Source organism: Herpailurus yagouaroundi, unplaced genomic scaffold (assembly GCF_014898765.1).
Source record: "Herpailurus yagouaroundi ecotype Mexico unplaced genomic scaffold, PumYag 159, whole genome shotgun sequence".
NCBI lineage: Eukaryota > Metazoa > Chordata > Mammalia > Carnivora > Felidae > Herpailurus > Herpailurus yagouaroundi.
The window spans coordinates 76653025-76675825 of NW_024412400.1; the positions used below are offsets into that span (position 1 = coordinate 76653025).

Genomic DNA, 22801 nt, shown 5'->3' on the forward strand with positions numbered 1-22801 from the left:
GCCTCATGGGAATCACCTTGAGAAGCCGTGTCCTGTTTCCTGTCCCCACAAGTTCAGGTCCTTGGAAATTTCCAAGGCTTGAGCAGAAAGAAGTAGCATCAGGGTGCAGGTGGGAGTGAGAGCTAGCCTTGGGACCCCTGAGGAGGCCAGACCATCCCCAGAGCTCCTGACTCCTTTTTCTGGGCCAGGCGCCAGCAGGCAGGGCACCCAGCTTGGTGCTTAACAAAAAAAGAGCTGCTTGTTGTGGAGGATGAGTCATGGAGACCCTAGAATGGCCCTGGGAGGAAAATGGGGAGAGGGTTCTTCCTGACCCAGGAATGGGCCTTCTCTCACAACCAGACCTCAGTGTGGGTCATGGGCATTCAAGGAAGCCAGAAATGGGTTTGTACCCTTCCCTTCCCACTGTTTTATTTCACCTCTCTTGTCTCATTTTTATGTACACCATGTTTATGCTTTCAGATGAAAGAACAGAGGCTGGGAATCTTGCCTTGGATTTCAGAGATATCTATGATATTGAATAGCTGGACTTTTGACTCTGCTGGGGACACTTTTTCCTCCTAAACTGGGCTTGTACTAGGCTTAAACACAGGATATGTGAAGGGAGGAGAAGGGGATGACTATGTCTTGTATTAGACTTTTTAATTATATATATATATATATATACATATATATATATAAACTTTTTAATCTGTATTTTCTAAACAATTTTTAAATGCTTAATTTTTTTAAAACATTTTTTTTTCAACGTTTATTTCTTTTTGGGACAGAGAGAGACAGAGCATGAACGGGGGAGGGGCAGAGAGAGAGGGAGACACAGAATCGGAAACAGGCTCCAGGCTCCGAGCCATCAGCCCAGAGCCAGAAGCAGGGCTCGAACTCACGGACCGGACCGCGAGATCGTGACCTGGCTGAAGTCGGACGCTTAACCGACTGCGCCACCCAGGCGCCCCATAAATGCTTAATTTTGAGGGAGAGAGCATGTGTGGGAAGTGGAGGGGCAGAAAAGAAGCGACAGAGGATCTGAAGTGGGCTCTGTGCTGACAGCACAGAGCCCGACACAGGGCTCAGGCTCACGAATTGCGAGATCATGACCTGAGCCAAAGTCAGATGCTTAACCTACTGAACCGCCCAGGCGCCCCTAGACTTTATGTAGTTTTCTTCATAGGAACCTTTGACGTTGTAAGGAAGACAGTATTCCCCCATTTTACAGATAAGGAAACAGGCTCAGGGAAAGAACTTACCTGAGGTCCCATGCCTAGGAAAAGTTAGAGCCTATATCTGAACCCAGGCTGTCTGAGACTTGATAAGAGTGGTACCTGAGAGGGGGGCCTTGAAGAGAGGGAGCCCACAGGGGTCTAGAAGAGGAGGCAAGAGGCTGTCGTGGCATGGGGAGGACTGGGGTGCTGTTCTGTTTAACTCAGCCCCAGGGCTCCTGGCTGCACTTGCAGCCCTGTACCGGAAGCCCGGTTCTGCATGTGTGAAATGAAGGTGCCGAACAGGTGCCAGCAGGGCCATACCCAACCCCAGCCCCCACCTGAGGGCTCAGGAAATGACACACCTGAACTGCAGAACAGATTGTTGGACCCGTCTCCAGGATCACCTCCCAGGGGAGGGGTTTGCAGATGGTTGCTCAGCTGCCCCTCGGAGGGAGGAGGGCTGAGGAGTGCCCTCCAGTCTGAGCCAGACTTGGCAGTGTGGGGTGGTGGACACATCAGCCTGTGGCTCAAGTCCTGCTGTGTAATCTTAATTTGCTAAATATCTCTGGGCCTCATACCCCTCTTTTGTAAACAAAGGGAGAAACTTCCTTCGGCTTACCTTCTTGGCATAGGGCCTGGAGGAAGAGAGACCCCCTACCCCAAGGAGCTCTGACTCTGGGTCAGAATACAGTCACTAGAAAGAGGTCAGGGAACAGAATCTCTGCCTGATCTCTCTGTTGGTAAGAATGAAAGAGCACCCTGGGGGCTGCCTGTAATTTACTCCCCCCCCCCGCCACACACACACAAGTCCGGCTGTTAAGGGGAAGCTTCCTCTTGACACCCTTTCTCTGGTATCTGAAACAGAGCGTTTCCTATTCCTGGGGGCTAGAGAATGTGTTCAGGGGCAAGCAGGGAGGGCTAGTAGTATGGCATTCACTCTAATTTGGCAACTAAAGGCTATTGTGGGGAGGGCTGGGCTCTGGGCTCAGATCTAGAACATCATCTGCTCCTGGCACAGGTAGGGTGACTGAGGCCCCAGAGGAGACTGCCAACAGAGCCTGAGCTCCCACATTCTCAGGCCTGAGACAGAGCTGAGCCGGCAGCCTCCTTTTTGGGGTTGCAAGCTGTGTGGAGGCCAGGAGTGCCCAGAGGGGAAGGGGGGGATGGCTTGTGTCGTTTCAGATTGGGTGGGGGTGGTCAGGTCATCACTTCTCCTTCCATACCAGCCTTGGCCGAGGCAGCAGCCCAGGCGGCAGGGAGGCTGGGGGATGGGAGGGCAGAGCTTTGCAAAGGAGGCAGGAATTCTGGTTGGAAATCATTCAAATGAGGCTATGAAACCAGAACCCAGTCTTAGAACAAATTGGCCAGATTTGGCCTGGGGGAAGGGGGGTTGCTTGGGGAGTGGAGGAGGTTGGGCCCAGGCTGAGGGGGAGGGGCTGGACAGGACTCCCCCTGTGTATTCCCTAGAGACCAGGTCGGAGCTGTGATGGGTAGAGGGGGCAGCTGTCCCCCTGTCTTCCCCTGGACTGCCTGCAGTGGTATAGGAGGGAGAAGTCAGGTGCCCCAGCCACCCATCTGCCTGTCCTGGAGGGAAGGTGTCCACCCCTCCACGACACTCTCTAGGACTGCCCAGCTGTGATCCTCCTACATCCTTCCCCTGTTCCTGCCCTACCTCTGAGGCAGAGAAGTCTCTGTGACTCCCCATCTTACCAAGTACTCATTCAAAATTTTCTGTTTCCTTTTTGAGTCCCCTGTGTTGTGCTAAGCCTGCGATGCAAGGATGAACTCAGCAAGAGGGCTAGGTGGGAAGGAGTCCATCGCTGAGCCTTTGAGGTGTGACTTAAAACGTGGATTCTCATTCCTTGTTCTAACTAGGGAGATCTTCTGGTGGGGAGGGAGGGGGTGCCCTGGGCAGTCTGGGGAATGCCTCTCCTTCCCAGGCAGAGCTAAGGATAGGCATGGGTCAGAAATGAGGGGAGGGTGGGGGGGAAGGGGGGGTTGGGGGGGTTCACTCTGGGGCCAGGCAGGGGCTTGCAGCAGCAGAGGAAAACCGAAGCCTTCAGAGACTCATCAAAGGAGCTGCTGTGTGAAAGGGGCAACCTTGGAGGGGTCACCCGGGTTCATGCAGCCTGTCGAGGGATGCAGGCCTAGTCTGATGGGGGGAGGGGGAGGTGCCTGGGGCTGAGAGAGGGAGTTGCAAAGCACAGGACAGTAGGCTCTTCGCACTAGCCAAAGGCAGAGAGTCTTGGAACTCTTTTCTAGGAAGAAGCTCTGTGTCTGCCTGCCATGGTCTGGGTGTCTGGGCCTCTTTCTAGGGAGGAAACAGGGTTTCTCAGCCACCCCACCCCCATACCTCCATATCTCTACACCTCCTCAAGAGCCAAAATCAAGTCTCAGAGCCAGCCGGAAGTAGGACTAGGAAATAAGCAGTGACCCCCGCACCTCCCCACCCTCTTTCTGCCCTGATCCTTCCCTGCTCTGATCCCAGCCCAGGGGTCTGTCTGGCTTACTGCTTCTTCAACACTACTGCCATCATGCAAGAGTCTGCCTTTGTCCTTCCTTCTGTTCCCATCTCTTCCTTTGTGACTCAAGTTCCTTTCCATGGAGAGGGAAGGAGAGACTGTTTCGGACACCCCCCCCCCCCCACTTCTCCCTGAGCCCACTAACCAATGGGAGAACTTATTCCCACCCACCTCCAGTGTGGGGGTCTCAGAGGCCTCTCTGCCCTTCCACCTCCCAGAGCCAAGAGAGGATCCCAGAGTCCTCTCTGCTTTGCCCTCCGTATGGATCCCCAAGTGTCTTCACCAACCTGTCCCCTTAGAGTGTGGGTTACAAGTCTTGTTCGCCACTCCAGACACCCCCACCCCACCTCATTGAGCTCTCAGAATTCTGTCCTCCTCACATCCCAGCGTGGATTTGCAAAGTCTCTGTGCAAGTGCCAACGGGGGCCCGTAGAAGAAAGGCACTTCTCAGGAAGGGAAGGGGGGGCAATTGTGGCTCACGATGGGAGGGACGTCAGCTTCTGGCCCCTCCTTTGGGATCAGACTGGGGCTGGACCTCTACTCTCAATCCCTCCTCTCGACTGAGGGGCCACTGTGGCGGGTGAGTGAGCTGGAGGGGGATAGGAGGGGCAGGGGAGGTGGGGGAACCGGTCTTGTGTTGTTCTTGGCTTGGAGCCCCCGGCCCCAGGGAAATCCTGACTCTGTGGAAAACTGAGCAGGCAGTCAGGCAGTCAGGCAGGGGAGGAGGAGTTGGAAGAGGAAGAGGAGGAGAAGGGGGAGGAGGACCAAGGGCTCAGGGTGAGGTGGGGGTAGGGGCTCCTCTCATAAATCAATCCCACCCGCTCTCAGGCCTGACAAAAACCAGAGACCGAGGGTCCCTTGGGGGCTGCAGCAGGGGAGGGGGGCACAGACCATCCGATGGGTTGCGGGGGAGGGAAGGCTGAAATGAGGGGCAGCATCCTGCTCAGACAGCCCTGCCTCAAGCCCCCCAAAACAACAGGTGTGTGTGTGGCAGGGGAGGAGTCTAAGAAAACAACTTCACAACTACAGGAGCTGAACCAGGGTGGCTGTGACAGATTGATGGGGGCGGCATGGGGAGGGGGGAGGAATGCCCTTCTGGTCAGCAATTTAGAACACTTTTATTGCCCTGAATTCTGGCCTGGTTCAACTCCTGAGGAGCTGTATGACTTCAGACACGTTGTTTCACTTCTCTAGGCCTCAGTTACCTCAAGCGTATGAGGGTGTGGGGTTGGTTCAGTCCCCTGGCACCGCTGCTACAGCCCTTCTCAGTGCTTGGCAGAGGAAAGCCTGTTGCTCATGAGCGGCCAGGACAATAGCCAAGAGTCCAGCCTCTGCCCTTGAATAACTTTGGCCTTGTGTGGGCCACATAACCTCTCAGACCCTCAGTTTCTGCATCTGTCAAATGGGCATAATAATACCTCCCTGGCAGAGCTGTGGTGAGCATGAAGAAGACAATGTAGTGTAAAGGGTCTGGCGGGGCAGATTCTCAGTCAAAGGCTGTTGATTTTGTGTCTGCCTCTTGGGTGTTTGCAAGTCTCCCAGCCTTCCAAAGGATCACCTCTTTCCTTTATTACTCAAGTATTAATAATGATCAGGTGTCCCCAGCTCCCAAACATGGAAGCCCTCGCCAACCCACCCCCTCAGTATTTGCCTAGACTCTTGAAATGTCAGTGGTTCTGCTCCCCCTCATCCCTCCTGCCATGGCTGGTGTTTATCTGAGCTGTTGCCCCGCTTGGCTGCTGCCCCGCTGGGGACACATGAACTCTGGGCCTGTGCCTTGTGGGCCATCACTGAAGGGCTGGGATACAGAAGGAGGATACAGCCAGTACAATGTGGCCAGCCATGTGCACTTGAAGATCGGCCACCCTGCCCTAACCGCCTCATCCTGCCATCCACGGGCCTCTACCTGCAGGGGTCCAGCATGGTCTTTCCTCAGCCTTCCCCTCTAGTTACCACCTCACAGCGTCCCATTCCTGCCTCCCAGTCTGTCCCATCCAGATTCCTGTGGCTACCGCAAGAGCCCCTCAGCACCCCTTTGTGCTGCCCTTGGGTCCCTGCTGGACCTGGGCCTCACCCCGTTTCAACCAGATCCCCATTATGATACATCGAGATATTTCAGCCAACAAAAGGGGCTGACTTTTGAGGTATCTTCTGTTCCTCTGAGGGAATGCTGAAAGGCAGCAGTGTTTGTTTCCTAGAAAATGTTTTCTTTGCAGCTACATTCTATTATTATTTTCCAGGAAAATATCTTTGACCAACCCATCTTCTCCCCACTCCCAGACTCACCTCCTTGTCTAGGTCTCAGGAAATCTCTAGAGTGTAGATGTGTTTGGTTAGGGAGTGTGCAAGCAAGTACAGGCTACTACTCCAGGTCTCTATTCTTGAGTCTGAACAGACCCACTAGGCTGGGCCATGTCAAGGGCACAGCTTGGAGTTGGGAGGGGGTTGGTCTGGTCCCCCTTGAAAATCTCTAGCTGGGGTTCCCTTTTCCCAGGAGGCCTTGCTTTCCTCTAGAATCTCATACCCTGATGTGGCCTCAAGGGACTGTGTCCCAAGATGCAGGGGACAGTGGAATCAGAGGGCCAAGAGGACCTGTACTTTGCTGGGTGGCTCTTGTGGGGACCACACTGCTGACCACGGGCCCCCCCCCCCACCATGGTCAAGGAAGTATGAGAAGTTGGAGGACAGGGAATGGTGATGGGTATCCTTGTAAAGATAGTACCTTTACAGGGCCGCCTGGGTGGCTGGTTGAACATCTGACTTGGCTCATCTGATCTCATGGTTCATGAGTTTGAGCCCCACATTGGGCTTTCTGCTGTCAGCAGAGCCTGCTTTGGATCCTCTGTCCCCTCTCTGTACCCACCCCTCTCAAAAATGAATAAACATTAAAAAAAAAAAAGACAGTACCTTTACAAATCTGTCACCTCCACTAGATGCCAGCCCCTCTGGGTCTCTTGCTCTTACAAGGCCTCATCTTCACTTGGGTCACCCTGGGGCTATGAGGAGACCGGCCAGGTCAGCTGGGGCTGTCTAGGGAGACCATTTCTCAGACAACAAGTTCCTCACTCTGCAACCTCCATGGCAGGTGGTCATCCACCCTCTGTTTGACCATCCCAGGGATGGGGCACTCATTACCTCACAAGGCAGCCCTTTTAGCTTGGGTATTGAGATTGAACAGTTACAAATGGAGAATCCAACAAGTATTTATTGCCAGTCCTTCTGGGGGAGCGAAGAGGGGGTCAGGGAGCACAGCTGTGGACGTCTCTATAAGGGAGGGAAGTAAAGCAGGGCTACCTATTTGGAGTGAGGTCCAGGATCCTGGAGAAAAGGCTCAGCCCTCGGAAGCCAGAGATGGGGCTTGAGTCTTTGTTCTGCCACTAACTCACTGTGTGGCCTTGACGGAGTCCCTCCCTTCCCTGGGCCTCAGTTTCCATAACTGTAAACTTTATGGGCTGGGCTCGGGGACTTCTAAGGGCCCTGCCCCTGGCGACGGATGCTCTTCTGTGAGTCTATGAATAGCTGGCACAGAGGGATCAGGTCTTGGTCCATGGAGGCCAGGCTGGCTCAAGAGTGCTCAGAGAATGGGCCCTGTGTGGGACAGGACAAGGTTCCCTTTCATTTCACGAGGTCTTGGCAGCATCCCAGGGCCCACAGACTCTCCCTCCTGCCAAGGTCAACCCAACCCTGACCTGGGGGGCACAACTCCCTGGGGCAGTTGAGGTCAAGAGCTGGTAACTTGGGAGAGGGAGCCCAGTGCAGAGGTTAAGACTCCTGTCCTCTGGCTGGGGTGAGGATCTGAGCGACTTCAGCTCTGTGGGCCTTGTGTCTCTGACAGTGACCCCGGGCTCTACCCCATCCCCCACTGTAGTCTTCGTGGTGGTCCCTGGAAAGATTTCCACTGGCCTTGACGTCAGACAAACCTGGTGTAGAATCTAGAGCGGCCACTTACTAGTTCAGTGACCTGGGGCAAGTCAATAGCCCTCCTCACCTAGAAGTCAGGGATTCTAATTTCTATCTTGCATGGTTGCTGAGAAGATAGGACACTTGGGGAAGCAGCTCGCACTCCATGGAGCATGGCTGTGATTACCATTATCAGAGGCCCAGCTAAGCAGAGATGGTAACAAGGAACAGGAACGGGACTGGACTCTCTTCCTGCTGCCTCAGCCCTCTGTCTCTTGGTCTGTTTGTCCATCAGGGCATTGGGGACTTCCAATTCTCAGGCCCTAAAATCTGCACAATTTGAAGTAGTCAAAACAAATTCTTCACTCTATTTATGCCAAGAGGGAACAAGGGCCTGGCCAGGCCTAATGGGTTCCAGGTGCACTCTGTGCCCTGCAGAGGCTGAGCCAGCGTGCTGGCTGTGGCTATGACTTTCCCTGTCTGGCTGGGAAGGCTCAACTAAGTCAGACCTCTCCAGCTTGTCCCTGCAGCCTCTGAAGAGTGTAGAGCCAGGACAGCATAGCATGTCGAGCTCCCCACTGTGGTGGGATGGCCGGCCTTGTGCTCAGAGAGGTGCTGTGCCCACCCCCGGCGGCACACATGGGGGTTTCCCAGGCTTTTCCTTCTCCACCTCTCCCCACCTACCCCAGTCAATGCTGAATACCTACTGTGTGCCTTGCCTGGACCTCAAGAGGTTCTTGGGTTGCTGGGACAATTTTCACAGACTTGTAAAACTCCTTCTCACGGGAGGCCAACTGAGAGTGACCTCCCAGAGAGGCTCAGAAACCAGGTGGGAGCCCAGAGGGCATGAGTGAGGTTTCTTTTATTACCATTATATATTAATTATCGGGTTATATAATCAGAGTGACAGCCGTCCCTCATTAATGGTGAACCATGGGCTGGGTACTGTATTCAGTGCTTTCCGCACATGAGTTTATCAAATCCTCACAGCCCTCCGTGGCAGAGGCTCATGTTACCTCAAAGGGGACGAAGGCTGAGGGATACCAAGAGCCTTGCCTGAGGTCACACAGTCAGAAACTGGCTGAAGTGGGATTTGAGCCCAACGCTGTCTGATATCAAGGCAGGACCTGTCCAGCTCTACTATGCTTTTTGTGGGCTGGTCCAGCCCTTCCCTAAAGAGTCAGGGAGAGTGCATCTGTTTAAGTGTGTGTACGGGAGGACCCAGTCAAAAGGCAGAGCAGGAGGAATTTTTCCCTGGAATGATGCTGGAGGCTCACACACTCATCAGTAGGCACACTGCCCCCTCCTCTCCCAGTGCTCCCAGACTCAAGCCTTGGCCCTCACCTGCCTCTCTCCCAGCTTCCTCACCAGCTCTGGACTGGGCCCTCCCCAATCCTGAGCTGGCTAGCAGAGGGGACTGTTGACACTGGGGCCATCATCTAATCATCCCACTCCCACCCACATCATCAGCTGGACCCTCTGGGACAGACTGGGTGGTCACCATTTCGGGAGGACTGGAGACCCACTGTAGAATTGTGGGCATGATTACAAATGAGGAGTTGCCTCAGCCCCCCTGTTTGGGTAATTATTGTCTTGATAATCATCTCATCCGTACATTCAGGCATGTTATTGTTATAACTTCTTAAAGCACCCAGTACTTTCCTTTACAACACCGATTTGTAATTACAAATTTATTTACACATCTGTGTAGTTAATTCTGTCTTCCTGCTGGACTGCAAGCTTCTAAAGAGCAGTCTGCTTTCTGGTGTATCCCCAGGGCCGGCACAATGGTGACACATAGTAGGTACTTGATAAATTTTTGTTGAATGCATTTATGGATAAATGAGTGAAATGGAGCCAGTAGAAAGCTAAGAAATGGTAAGTCAGGATCATAGAAGGAGGCTAGGAAGGGGAAGAGGTATGAGGATGAAGCTTTTGGAGTCTGACTGTGGAGCTGGGGTAGCGCTGCCCCCGGAAGCCAGGTGTGGCTCTGGGGTGGGGCAGCTAAGCCTTAGGGCCTGTTCATCTTCTCAGCTGAACCTTAGGTAGGAAATCAGAAAGAAGCCTGTGGATTAAGACCTCTCTTGAATCTCCAGACCCTCACAACTGTGAAGGGCCACTAACCACCTTGTTTCCACCTCCCCGCCCCCAGACTTACCCTCTCAGAATGGAATTTGGGGAGGACCTCAATATTTGGGCCACTTTATGAAGGTCATGGAGAGCTGGTCTAGACTAAAGCTGAGGATGAGACGTTTCCCAGCCCATGTTCCCTTCCTATTGTGTCTCTAGAGCTGTTGAGCACGTGTCTCGCCCCATCCCTCAGTCTCCACTCTTAACCTTGATAGTCTGGGGGGGGGGCATGGGAAGGGAAATCGTGAGGAAGTTCTGAGTTCAAAGCTAGTTCTACCACTTTCTCACCGGGAGACCTAGGACACGAGCCTCAGTTTCCTCATCTCGAGAACAGACATGATAATCTCCACCTTGCAGTGTTGTTGCGGGGTTAAACAAGATCATGTGTGCAGAGCTAGTCGGGTGTGGGGCACCAAGCAGGCACTCAGTGAAGGCCTGCGCTCTCATTCCCGTTCTGCCGCCAACTCGCTGTGTGACCTTGACGAGGACGCATCACTATTCTGGGGCTCAGCTTCATCTATCAAACAAGAGGGTTGGATCAGATCATCTTGAAGGCCCCTTCCAGCTCTGACTTGCTTGGTTCTATTCTGAGCAGGGAGCCCCACCTCTGGGACAGGGGCAACATGAACATTCCTTCAGCTCAGATTCAACCCAGGCACATGCTTGCCCAGCCCCATCCCGCACATTTAGCCTGTAGCTGTTGCCACACTGGCCACGCCCTTGGCACTATGCTGCTCCCCCACCCCACCCTGCTTGCCAGGGCCACAGGTGGGTGGATCCCTTCTCGGGGGCTGAAGAAGCCTGGGAGGCTAGAGGAAGAGGATGGGAGCGGAGAGGGACGGGTAGGGGGTTTGGAGGAGAGTAGTGAGGGGAAAAAGCAAGGCAAGGCCTTGAGCCCTGTGGGGTTCTAGTTCTGCCACTTTTAGCCATGTGTGTCCTTGGGCAAGCGTCTTGAACCTTTTAGAAGCCCGTTTCCTCATTTATGAACTAATAATAATAACAACAATTAAAAAACCCCATTGGGTTTTTGTGAAGGGTAAATGAAATAATATGTATCAAGTGCCTGGCATTCTACAGTTTTGTTCCCTGGGAGTGGTCTGGACAAACACCCTTCCTCAGCCCCAGGGGAGGGGCAAGTTCCATGAAGGCCTTGTGGGGGCGCTTGGGCAACTTTCCCTCAGGCCTGCGGTCCTCAACCGGCAGCCGGAGCCTCCCCCCTCCGCTGAGCTGGCAGCCTGGGGTCCTGGGCCAGGGAGCCCCAGCCCGCAGAGCAGGGGGAAGGCTGCGGCCCGAGCCAGCCCCCGCCCCCACCCGCACCGCCTTTGCCTCGGTACCAGCGTCTTTGATCTGCAACCTTCAGGGGGATTAAGAGCCTGAGAGCCCCGCTCCCCGGGGTCCCCCGCTCCCAGCCGCCCTCCCTCCGGGCTGACCTCCCAGTCGGCGGCGCGGCCCGGGCTGGGGGCTGGCTCCACCGCCGGTGGTCCCCGCCGCGCCTCCGGGCAGGCCACTTGGATTACAGGGGCAGCAGCCGCGGCTGGCGGCTTCGGGGAGCCGGATGGGGGGGTCGGGGTGGGGGCCGGGGGCCCTGGGGGGCGGGGCCAGGGGAGGCCGGGGTAGGGGTGGCCGGCCCTCCCGGCCATTTTGGCCGGGGAGTCTGTGTAAAGTGTTTAAAAAGAAAAACTCTCCGGAGGAGGACGTAACCTTTTCTTAACATCTGGGGCTCAATTAGCTAATGACAGCAAAGCCTTCTCCGGTGTCGCTGACCCCTGGGCAGCAGCCTCGCTCCCCCACCCCCGGTATTTATACAGCTGCGGCCCCTCGCTGGGGCGCGGGGCAGGGGGCTTGGCTGGGTTATCTCGGCGGAGATCCGCCGCCCACCCCAAAAAGAGAAAGAAAAGGCTTAGCACTCGGTCCCACCCACCGGCCCCGCAGCCCTACGCGTCCAGCTCACTGTCTCCTTCTCCTTCTCCCAGCGCTTCCCGCGCCCTCACCGTCCCCCGCCCGCCAGCGTCTCCTCTCCCTCTCCTTCCCTCCCCTCCTGCCTCCTTCCTTTCTCCTCTCCTCTTTTTGTCGCCTCTCCCTGTCTCCTCTGCTTCTCCTTTTCTCTCCTCTCTTTTGTCTCCTTTCTGCCCATCTTCGTTACTCCTTCACTCTCCCCCTCTGCCCACCACCCCTTTGCTTGTCTGTCTCTCTTTTCTCCCCTCTTTCTCCATCTTTTCTCTCCCCGGCGGCCTCCCCTCTCTTAACTCTGAATAGCTTCCTTGTTCCTCCTCTGGGTTCCTGTCTCTCCCTCTCATTCCATTGCTTCCTCCCCACCTTTGTCTCTCCCCGTCTAAACCCCTGAATGCCTCTCTGTCTGTCCTCCCAGAGGTGCATCCCGCCCTGGCTGCCGGGCAGATATCCCCAAGGGGGAGCAGGGGAGTGCTGAGCCACCTCTGGGCCAAGCATCCTTCCCACTGCAGGGCTGTGCTGGCCTGGGGCTGGGCACTTGCGACTGACCTGGATCCCCAGTGTGGGAAGAGTGGGAGAGCCGGGTTTGAGGCACCAACTCTTCGTAGAGCCAGAGGGGATCCCCAGCGGCTTCTCTAGATGCCCTGCCACTCTGCTCACCGGACCCCACCCCAACACCCCGTCACGTATTTTGAACCCAGATGCAAGTATAGACACCCACTTTGCTTTTTGTCTTCCTTTTAGCACAGTTAAAACAGGTTGGAGTCTTTTTTTTTTTTTTAATTCGCCAATACTAAGGAAAAAAGTGATAAGTACGGAAACTATAAATAGTACAAAATAGTCCTGTCCAAAGACATGGAATAGCAAAGAGCACAGGACTTGGAATGAGAGGAGCTGTGTTCAACTGGGAACTCCGTTGTTTAAACACTTGTGTAATCTTGAGGAATCAGTTCCCTCTCTGTAAAATGGGGGATACAAGTAAGTTATTAAACAACAATGAGATTTATCGTCCATAGGTTCACAGCCAAAGAAAGGTGAAGATCTTTCATTATCGCTTTTTGTTTTCCTGGAGAAAATCTCGGAGTCTAGTATTTTTCTAGGATGGCAATGTGTTCCAAAATTCTACCTCTTATTTTTCCAAATACACCTGAAATTCTCACACTCCTTGCAGACTCTTCTACTTAGCTTCCCTTGCACAGAAAAACGCAGATGGCTAACGTGCAAACAATGAAGTCCTCCAGAGCTCCAGGGCTCGAAGCCGGTAGCACCCTAGGCTCACTCTGTACTGGGCACTGTGGCGGGTCCTTCGCATGCGGGATCATGAATCCTCACCAGAGCGGAAGGTAAAGGGTGCTCTTGCCCCTGATTTACGCCTGGGGAAAGGGAGAAGCAACTGTCCGAGTACCACGGCTAGCTTGGGGTTGGAGCCAGGACCGGAACCCAGGAGGGTTTCTCTCCTCGGGTAAAGGGTAGGAGACAGGGTGCTTGAACACCTTCGGTGGCCCGAGCGGGGCAGAGGAGAGAGGCACAGCTGCCCTCTTTCAGGGAGCTGTGGTAGGTGGGCTCCACGCTCGGACCCCGAGTGCAGGCGGGAGGGGGCGGGGACAGAGGGTGGGGTGCTGAGCCCTGGCCGCTGCTGCGCCCGCGCCGGCCCCTCCGCCGCCCCCCAAGCCTGGCTCCCCGCGCGCCGGGCTTGCTGCCGGCACCGGATGGAGAGTCCCGAGAAGGCTTAATTTGCAGGAAGACATTCTCATCAGATCTCGTCTCCGGCAGCCGAGCGCTGCTGCCGGGGGTCGGGCCGGGCTCCTCCCAGCACCCCTCCCCCGGGCCCTGGCTGGACGAGAAACAGAGATGGTGGCAGCAGAAACTGGAGCCCCGGCGCCGGCGCCGGAGCGGCCGCGAGGGGCCGGAGCCTTTGAGGGCTTCGCTGCTTCTTGCCAAGGTCAATCCAACCCCTCCCACGCTCAGGCGGTGCGCGCCGCGTGCTCCTGGCAGCGGGGGGCGAGGGGCTGGAGGTGGGCGTCCCGGGCCAGGCCAGCCCAGTGTGCTGCCCGGGCCGGGCCTCAGCGCTCGCCGCCCGCCCACTCTCCGGGCAGGTGCTCGGAGATTCCTGGGCACCGGGGAGGTTGGGAAGGGGTGCCGGGCCAGAGGCTGGGATCCTGGCGGCTGGGTTGACCCACCCGGGCGGAAATGGAGACTAATTAGGGACGTTTTTATGCTAATATGCACCTGGCTGAACTTTTCTAGGGCCGAGAAAGTGTGTAGAATTGAGGGGAAGAAGTTCCGGAGAGCCAGAAACTTCCGGAAGCGCTTGATTCCACGATTAAAGACTACCCGGCTCTACTGCTCACCCGCTGTGTGGCTTTGGGGAAGTTACTTGGGGACTTCAGTTTTCTCTGAAAAACCGGCAACTCGGGTCACGTTTTTTTCCCCCTAGCTCAATCATTCAGCGAAGAGAGGAAATCTGGCGGTCAGGTTGCTCCCGGAGGATAGAGGGGAGATGGGTTGCAGGAGGGGTGAGGTGTGTGGCAGAAAGAAGAATCCTGGCCAGTGCAGAGCGTCGGAGTCGCAAAAGCCAGGAGCACATTTCCAGGGGTCTATGGCTGTCTCCACCGTTGCCCAGAGGTGAAAATGAGGCGGGCCAGGGGAGGGAGGCTGAACAAAAGTCCCCGAATAGATGGCAGGAGGGCAGAAGGAGGTGACACTGTGGTTAAAGAAGACAGGGAGATGGGGTGGGGAGCAGGGTAGAGAAATGGGTGTTTTATGGTGGCACCCACCTGAGCTTAATCATAAGGTTGGGGTGGCAGGGAGGGATGGCCGTGTGAAAGGGGAGATGACTGATGGGGTCATGTCCTGAATGCCGGTGAGGGTTGAGAGCTAGGGCACATGTCAGAAGAACAGGAGACACATTTGGGGGAGGGTAGGAGAGGATGTTTCAACCCTGAGGGAAGTCTTCATTGGTCTTATTCAACTCATTGTTGGAGGAGGCCTCAGTGTTGTCACTGAGTGAGGAGTTAAGTGGACCTGGGAAGAGTCCATCATGGAGACCGGATCAGGAGTAGGGTGGGGGTGATGGAAGTGCTGATGAGCAGGGTCACAGCTGAGGCTGGGTTGCAGGAATTTGAAAGCAGTGTAAAAGAAGCTTTTGTGGGGATGGGAGAGGGCCAGCATTTACTCAGGTGGTCTTGCACCCGGCTATACATTGCCTCATTTAATTCCCATTACAGAGTGCAGCAGGTGTTAGCATTCCAGTTTATAAATGGGGAGATGTAGGCTCAGAGTGGTGAGGAAACTTGCCTAAGGTCACTCAGCTGGTAATTGATGAACATGATTTGAACCCAGGTCTGTCTGCTTTAGCATGGAGGCTGCTTCCATTGTGCTCCATGGGGCAAGAGACCTGACCCTGGGGCCTCAGCAGTGTTTCCTTCCCCAGGTGTGGCCATCCTGGGGCACTGACCCATTTGGCTCGAAGGAAGAGGCTGGGCTTTTGACCCAGGGCAGCCTGTCCTGAGCCAGCCTGAACTTAGCAGGAAGCCTCCACCCAGCTGAGAGGAGGGGGAAAGGGTGGGGATTTTTTTTTTTTTCTTTCCCTAAATGAGATCAAACCATATATGTTGTCCTGCAACGTGTTATTTTTTCTCCTAATATTTCCATGCATATATATATATATATATATACACACATATATATGTCTATATAATTTTTAAAAGTTGTATAGTATTCCTTTATATAGATATTCCACTTATTACTTATCTAGTCCCCTCCCTCTGGACATTTATATTGACTCCAAAGTTTTGCAGTCACAACAGTTCTATAGTGCACATCTATCCTCATAAGAATATCTTTGTGCAAACAAAAGTATTTCTATAGCTTTATTATTCAGAGACCGGTGATTTGGGAACAGTTATCGACATAAGTACCATTAGTAGATTGCAAAACTAGCCCCAATTATGTTCTCTTCCTGGATCCACACATTGTAATGCTGTTCTCCTTTAATCCTGCATTTGGCCAGCTCTATAGGATAAGTTCCTAGGAGTGGCATCATTGGGTCAAGAATATGCTCATTTTAATTTTATTTTTTTTTACATTTTATATATTTTTGATAGAGCACAAGTGGGGGAGGGGCAGAGAGAGACGGAGTCACAGAATCCGAAGGAGGCTCCAGGCTCTGAGCTGTCAGCACACAGCCCGACACGGGGCTCAAACTCACAAACTGCAAGATCATGACCTGAGCCGAAGTCGGACGCATAACTGACTGAGCCACCCAGGTGCCCCAAGAATATGCTTGTTTTAAATTCTTACAGTTAGTGCTAAACTTCCCTCCAAAGACGCTATATCAATTCATACTCCCTCCATCAAAATATGAGGGTGCTCATTCTTTCACATTCCTGCCACTGGGTATCATAGAATATATACAGATTTGCCAATCTAGTGGGACAAAAAGAGTTTTTCACTTTTGCTTTCATTTCTATTTTCCTGACTCTGTACAGCTCAGCCACAGGCCCATTAGCAGAAGAAAGCATCGTTTGTGAAGACCTGAGGAAGAGCTCAAGAATGAGTAGCAAATTTAGGGCAGCCCTGAGGAAGAACTTAATGCCAGTGAATGAATGCTCTCAGGATCTAGGTAAGGGAAGCAGCAGAATTGCTTTCTCTGTGCACATTCCTATGCTCCGGGTCGATCAGGACCCCAGAGCTCTGGGCGAGGGCTGGGTATCTAGGGTCTCATGGCCAGCAGCCAGATAGATACCCACTGGTGAAGGCTAACAGGCCACGTGGGGCAGAGGAGGGCAGGTTCCAGGGAGGGCACAGGGAAGATGAGGGTTACTGGGTTGTGGGTGCGAAATGAAGCTGGGAGAGCCTCAGGCTGGGGAGGTGAATGATGGGAAAAGAATGGGACTCCAGACTCAACAAAGGTGGGGGCGGGGAGTAGATATAAAGTGCTGGCGGTACCCTCCCCAGATCCATATGGACTTCTGTCCCCAGCCTGTTCATAATACCATAGCTGATAATTTTTTTTTTTTGAGTGCTTATTGTATAAGACGTTGCTCTGTTTCAGTTTATCAAATAATTTTATACTTGCAACAATGCTGTGAGATAGGTATAATTATGATCCCCACTGTACAGATGAGGACATGGAAACATAGAGTTTAGTTGCTTATCCAAGGTCACACAGCCTAAAAGAGGCTACGTGGGGGGCACTTGGGTGGCTCAGCCAGTTAAACTTCCAACTTTAGCTCAGGTCATGATCTCACGGCCTGTGAGTTTGAGCCCCGCGTCGGGCTCTGTGCTGACAGCTCAGAGCTTGGAGCCTCCTTCGGATTCTGCGTCTCCCTCTCTTTCAGCCCCTCCCCTATTCATACTCTGTCTCTCTCTCTGTCAAAAATAAACATTAAAAAAAAATTTTTTTTTTTAAAGTGGCTAGGTGGGATTGGAACTCAGGCCACAGGGCTTCCGAGTCCATGCTTCCAACCACCACATATGATTTTTTATGGCTTTCATTAGCTAATATAATAATAACCACCATTAATTGAGAGCAGACCAGGCATACTGTTTTTGTCTCTGATGCTTACAAGTAGCCTATGTAATAGTGTTACCCTTAATTTAAAGATGAGAAGGTGAAGTTCAGAGAAGCTGAATACATTGGTTAAGATCACGCAGCTAAAAAGAATTTGAGCTAGAATTTACACACAGATCCATATGAATCAAAAGCTCCTGCCCCTTCCACATCACCCCAAGGCCTTTCACAATGTAAGGAGAGGAGAAATCACACGACCACAGAACAGCCAGGGCTGGAAGGATCTCTGAAACCATCCAATCTGAATCTCTCATCATAGATGGAGAAATGGAGGGTCAGAGAGGGTACTTGCCCAAGGTTACATGGCAAGTCTCAGAACAAAGCACATCTCCTAGACAGACTCCTGGTCCTCTCTGGGGATTAGAGGCTTTGCCTCATGTCTGTAGAGGTGAGAGCACATGTGAGTGCAGCTTGGAGGGAGAATATGTGTGTGTGTGTGTGTGTGTGTGTGTGTGTGTGTGTGTGTGTGTGTGTGGTTGTGGGGTACGTGTGGGCAGGGACCCACATGCAGTGCTGGGAAAGGCACTCCCTCATCAGCAGGGCTGACTGGGACACGGAGTGGCAGTTTGGAAGGGGAATCTGAGCATGCCATACTTTTCCTATAACCAGAACCTGGAAACTCTCCCCTTCCCCTTTCCCCTTCTACACCCCCACTGCATATACATGACCAACCTGCATATTAGCATAAACTGCTGTCCTAGACAGAGCTTTTAAAGGGTTCCGAGAGCCTCCTACCATTCTGGGTGACCCAAAGACTGCCTTTTCACCTTACTGGGCCACATGATCCAAAGGTACATGTAAAATGCAAAGTACCCTGGGACCTAGCAACAGTGAAGAGGGTATATGTCATTCACACCTTTCTGGGAATTAGTTTGTTAGCTAGGACAGTGTGTCACAAACTAGGGTATCTATCCTCAGAATAAGTTCTCTGAATACTTTTAAAATTTGGATTCCACTGGTATTAAAATATTTTAGCAATTATAAGGACAGGGCTCTGAAGTTAAACATTTTCATGGACTAGGATTTCAGTTCCTTCAGTTGGTGTGCACCAACATGGGCCTGGGAGCTGCTGGGAGCTGCTGGGAGCTGCTGGGAGCTTGCAGATGGGATCTGTGAGAATTACCTTCCCTTTTAAGGGGTCTGTTCATTCGCAAGTTTGGGAGACTCCGTGCAAGGACCACTGTGGCGTTAGCTCTTTACTATGGCGTCATGTCTGCCAATGTGCTGGGGACAGATCTGGGTTCTAGTCTCAGTCATGTGGTCACTTGGGGTCTCAGTTTCTTCAGGTGGAAAATTCACTTGCCCTTTATGCTTGCAGTATCCTGTGTGCCAGACGCGTGCTGGTGCTGAGAGGGACAGGAGATGAAGGAGGTTTAAGCCTATGAGGTCCAGACAAGCTGGTGAAGGCACTGAGCCTGGCACCCTCCTGTCTGACAGTTCAAGACAGAGGGTAGGAAAAACCTACAGGGTGTAACAGAGGAAGAGGTTGGTCACTTGTGCCTGCTGGGTACAGGTGGGCTTTGTGACAGAAGTGACTTGGAGGGGCACCTGGCTAGTTCGGTCAGTAGAGTCTGTGCCTCTTGATCTTGGGGTCATGAGTTCAAGCCCCACCTTGAGAGCTTACTTTAAAAAAAGAAAAGTGGCAGTGGCTTTGAGCTGGGCCTTGAGAGGGTTGGGCAGTGTGGGCTTGGGGACAGAGATGAGGTGTGAAGTAGATTTAAGGTACTAGACCTATAGTTGAAAATATAAGGATTATCTCATCCAACTTGCTAGTTCTCTTATATATAAGAGAACATCATGAATCCCAAATTGGCTCAAGGGCCTTCCCAAGGTCACACAGCCAGTTAGGGTCCTACAGACAGCAAGGAGGTAGGCAAGATTTTTTTTTTTTTCAATCTGGAGCCAAGTTTGCAGCCTCGAGAATGTTTTCAGGGAGTCCAGCCCCTGCTGGCAACCCCCTCTCGCACCATACACGCCACGAAGCCTATGCCGACTCCAGCAACCCACCTCTCTTGCAGCCCCCGGGACTCCAGAGGCACACTGCCCCACAGACCTGAGGTTTTTTAAATTTTATTTCCAGTCAACAGAACAGCCACATCCTGGCAGAAACCAAAGTGGAGGGAGGTCTTTAGCCCACTGTTCCCAACCCCTAGTCGTTGGCCTACAGTAATCGAACTCAGATTCAAAAAAGGTGTGAAAGTCAGAACCCGCAAAAGTCCCGCCCAGACCCTAGCTTGCACAGTTTCCTGGGCAGGGGGGACTCTTGGGCACGGGCAGCCTGCCTCCACTTGGCCTTAGAAGTCTTTCCTCTCCTTGCAGGGGGAGGGGGCAGGGAATCTCAGGCTGTGCCCACCTCTTTGGGCTGGAGGAAATCCTCCCCTCACACCGGCCTCTTAGGGTCTGTGGTCACCCATCCTATCTGGGCAGAGGGGGCTCGTTGCCCCAGGACTAATGGGGTAATAGTGAGGTGGTCAGAGTGGGGCTGAACCCAGAATGGCCTAGGGTCTTGTGCCAGCTTCTTTCAGCAAAGATGTGGAAAGAACAGCCTATTGTGGGTGTCAATTAAAGGCTAAAAACAGCATGGCTGTGAAACTCAGATTTACTACGTCTGGTCTAGGTTTGTTTGCTATTTCCATGACCACCACCACTGTCACCTCTGTCAACACCACAACCACCGTCACCTCTATCCCCTCCACTATCAATATCTCCATTATAACAACCACCTCCACCCCCACTGCTATTAGCATTTCCATCTCTGTTTCAACCATGACCTCCATCTCCATGGCCAATCACTACATCCATTACCACGACCACCCCTACCATGACCATATTTCCACCTCCACCAGCATCATCACCTTCAACTCCTCCACCGTCACGTCACCACTTCCGGGAACACCGGGACCAACTCCACCATGATCACCGCCCCTGATCGCCACCCCTCACCTCCCCTAGTACTTCCAACGCCTGCTACCGCCCACCCCTACCTCTGCCCATTCTAATCCGTCTACGCTACATAGAATATAAAGAACTGCTATTTGGGTTAACCCTTCAACCTCTTGTCATTTGTCCAAACCCAGAAAGCCCAACTGTTGACCCCATTTCCCCAGGTTTTCTTTTGAGGTTTCTCATAGAAGATGAAATTAAATGCCGTGTTCTTTAAGTTAAGGACGATGATGTGTCTCTTGCCGTTCCTGATTTACCAGGCCCATCACTCTGTCCTGGAAGGAAATTGGATTACTCTGACAGAATGTGTTCTTTGGAAAGCAGTGCTGGTTATTACCTAATTCCTTATGACCTAGTGTTTGCAGATTGATTTTTTGACGACGTGTCCCAGTAGTTTTCTATTATAGCAGCTCGGCTGATGGGCCACGCACTTCCAGAGACATCTGCTTTCCCCCACGTTTAAAAAGAGGCAAGGACAGGCTGCCTGGGTCTCCCTCGGTCTCCAGGCTCCTCACCAGTTCTCCATAAATCCCCTCAGAGCGAGAGCTAGTGAGCTGACTCCACCTTGGGCCAATTCCTTAAGTACCTAAGCATGTAAGTCATCAGGGCCTGTGGATGTGAATACACAAGTTCTTTCCCTCTTGGCTTCCTGCCTTCTCATGATCCCATGCGGTGCCTCTTTCAGTTTTCAGATCACAGCTGACCTTTTTAGGCTAAGAAAAAAAATAAAAGCCTCTGCTTTTTTAGTGTCATTGCTTATAGGCTTTCTCTCCCCACTCAAAAGGAGCCAGCAATCTCCTTATCCCCTTTCGTTGGCCTGTTATAGTTAGAAAATGTTTTTCTCATTCTTTTGCCGCCTTGTGCAAGTTGTATCTCATTTCTTTCTCTGAACGACTCTTCTGATTTTATCTGCGCAGGCTTTTGTTATTTTTTTTTGTATGTGCCCCTCCTTCGTAACCTGGCCTGATTTCCACTTTCTTTGGCACGGCCATTTTCATTTTAGCCCTCTGGGAAGCTTGCTGCATAACTAGCAAGTAATCTCCGGGCCTCCTTTAGCTGGTTTATGCATCAGGAGAGTTTCATTCTCTTCTCCTAATTTTGTTGCCTTATGTGGAAATGTCCAATTCTCCTTAGAGAGTGCCTTTGGTTCTTAAACTCAGTATTTGTGCTTTTCATCTTGGCTCCCAAAGCTTGGTGCGGAAAGCTTTTAGAAAGGGCCAATTTCTGCATCTTGCCTGAGTTCCTGTTTTTCCTCCCTTTCTCTCAGGCAGTGGTCACCTTTCTCCTATGCCCTTCCATTCTCCAGCAGCTTTGGTGTGTGTGTCATACCTAGTTGGCACCTGCTCCCCAGGACACATACTGGGGTAACCACAGGGGGAGGGGACTAGCACCTGGATCGGGTGGCTGGTGCCCGAGTTTGGGTGTGGACGCTTACCAGGAGTGTTTGGTTAACGTGGAGGGTTTTCCCTGTGCAAGGACCCATTTGTTCATTCTCAGACTCCCTCATTCCCTCTAGAATTTCTATTTTTGTCTGGGGCCCTGACAGCTGCGGGTTCACAGGGTAGATGGGTCTTCCTGAGAGTCGGGGTGAGGACGACCCGGGGGGCACGCCGGCTAGTATGGTACACAGACCTGAAATCAGGGCAACTACATAGAAGTGGCAGTTGTGAGGCATGAAGACACTGGCGTGTGCACGGTATGCTGTGCGCCATACTAGAGCGGGGTCTTTGGAGTTAGCAAGATGTTTGCCAAGAACGGGGATACAGAAGGGCATTCCAGGTGGAACAGGATATGCAGAGGCAGAGAGGGATGTCTGGGATGGGCCATGTGGGGCAGGCGGAGTCTTTGTACTCTGTGAGGGCCCGTAGTCTTCCCAGGTCCCACTGTCTGGGTGGATCTTGCAGGGGGCCCAGCACTCCGAGGCCTCTGCTGCGGTCTTCAGACTTGCCTCCCCAGTGATGACTTTCTGCACTCAGCCTGGCTGACCAGTGTTCCTGCATCCCTGAGAGGAGCTTGGGACCTCATCCCTTGCCTTTCATAGTGGCTATGACAGTGGGAACCCATGAACCCCTTTTTGAACATCCCACTGCCGAGACGGGGCTGTTCTCTTCTCCCCCAGGATCCAGCTAAACACCCTCTACACTCTAGATTAAAATTTTTTATGTTAAAAAAAAGTGGAAAATACATATTAGCAAACATTTAAAAGCAGTTTCAAAAATCAAATGTGATCCCACCATTCGGAATTAACCTTGGTGACATGTTGATGTTCATCCTCCCAGATGCATAATTTCCTTTAACAAAACGTGTAGTCAGCCATGTGGGCGTCTTTCAGAAGTACATACGGGTCCCCCTTCTTATTTAAAACTGCTACATGGTACTCCACTGCTCTAGGGAGCCACAATTTAGACATGGAGGCTCCATGGGCGGTGCTGACTGAAAAAAAATGAGGAGGGGCCTTTGTAGATTCTCCTGCATTTCCTTTTCTTTTCTTTCTTCCTCCCTCCCCCTTTCTTTCTTCCTTCCTTCCTTCCTTTTTCTTTCTTTCTTTCTTTCTTTCTTTCTTTCTTTCTTTCTTTCTTTCTTTC

The 22801-nt window shown here is 52.6% G+C and overlaps 4 long non-coding RNA genes across 4 annotated transcripts in view; 2 read left to right on the plus strand and 2 right to left on the minus strand.

Moving 5' to 3' along the window:
* Positions 1-8479: 8479 nt before the first annotated feature.
* On the minus strand, positions 8480-11294 carry LOC121033371 (uncharacterized). The gene is made up of 3 exons (XR_005791858.1): positions 11179-11294; positions 10099-10265; positions 8480-9658 (listed from the first exon to the last, which is right to left on the minus strand). It is a non-coding gene; the product is annotated as an uncharacterized LOC121033371 (long non-coding RNA).
* Positions 11295-13342: 2048 nt separating this feature from the next.
* LOC121034092 (uncharacterized) lies at positions 13343-15846 on the plus strand. The gene is made up of 3 exons (XR_005792276.1): positions 13343-13640; positions 13946-14323; positions 15805-15846. It is a non-coding gene; the product is annotated as an uncharacterized LOC121034092 (long non-coding RNA).
* A 367-nt stretch (positions 15847-16213) lies between these two features.
* Positions 16214-22801, plus strand: part of LOC121034093 (uncharacterized) — a 14757-nt gene continuing 8169 nt past the window's right edge. The window contains exon 1 of the long non-coding RNA XR_005792277.1: positions 16214-16322. This is a non-coding gene — a long non-coding RNA (uncharacterized LOC121034093). The remainder of the gene's footprint in view (positions 16323-22801) is intronic.
* Positions 16230-22801, minus strand: part of LOC121034094 (uncharacterized) — a 14681-nt gene continuing 8109 nt past the window's right edge. Inside the window, exon 2 of the long non-coding RNA XR_005792278.1 lies at positions 16230-16318. This is a non-coding gene — a long non-coding RNA (uncharacterized LOC121034094). The remainder of the gene's footprint in view (positions 16319-22801) is intronic.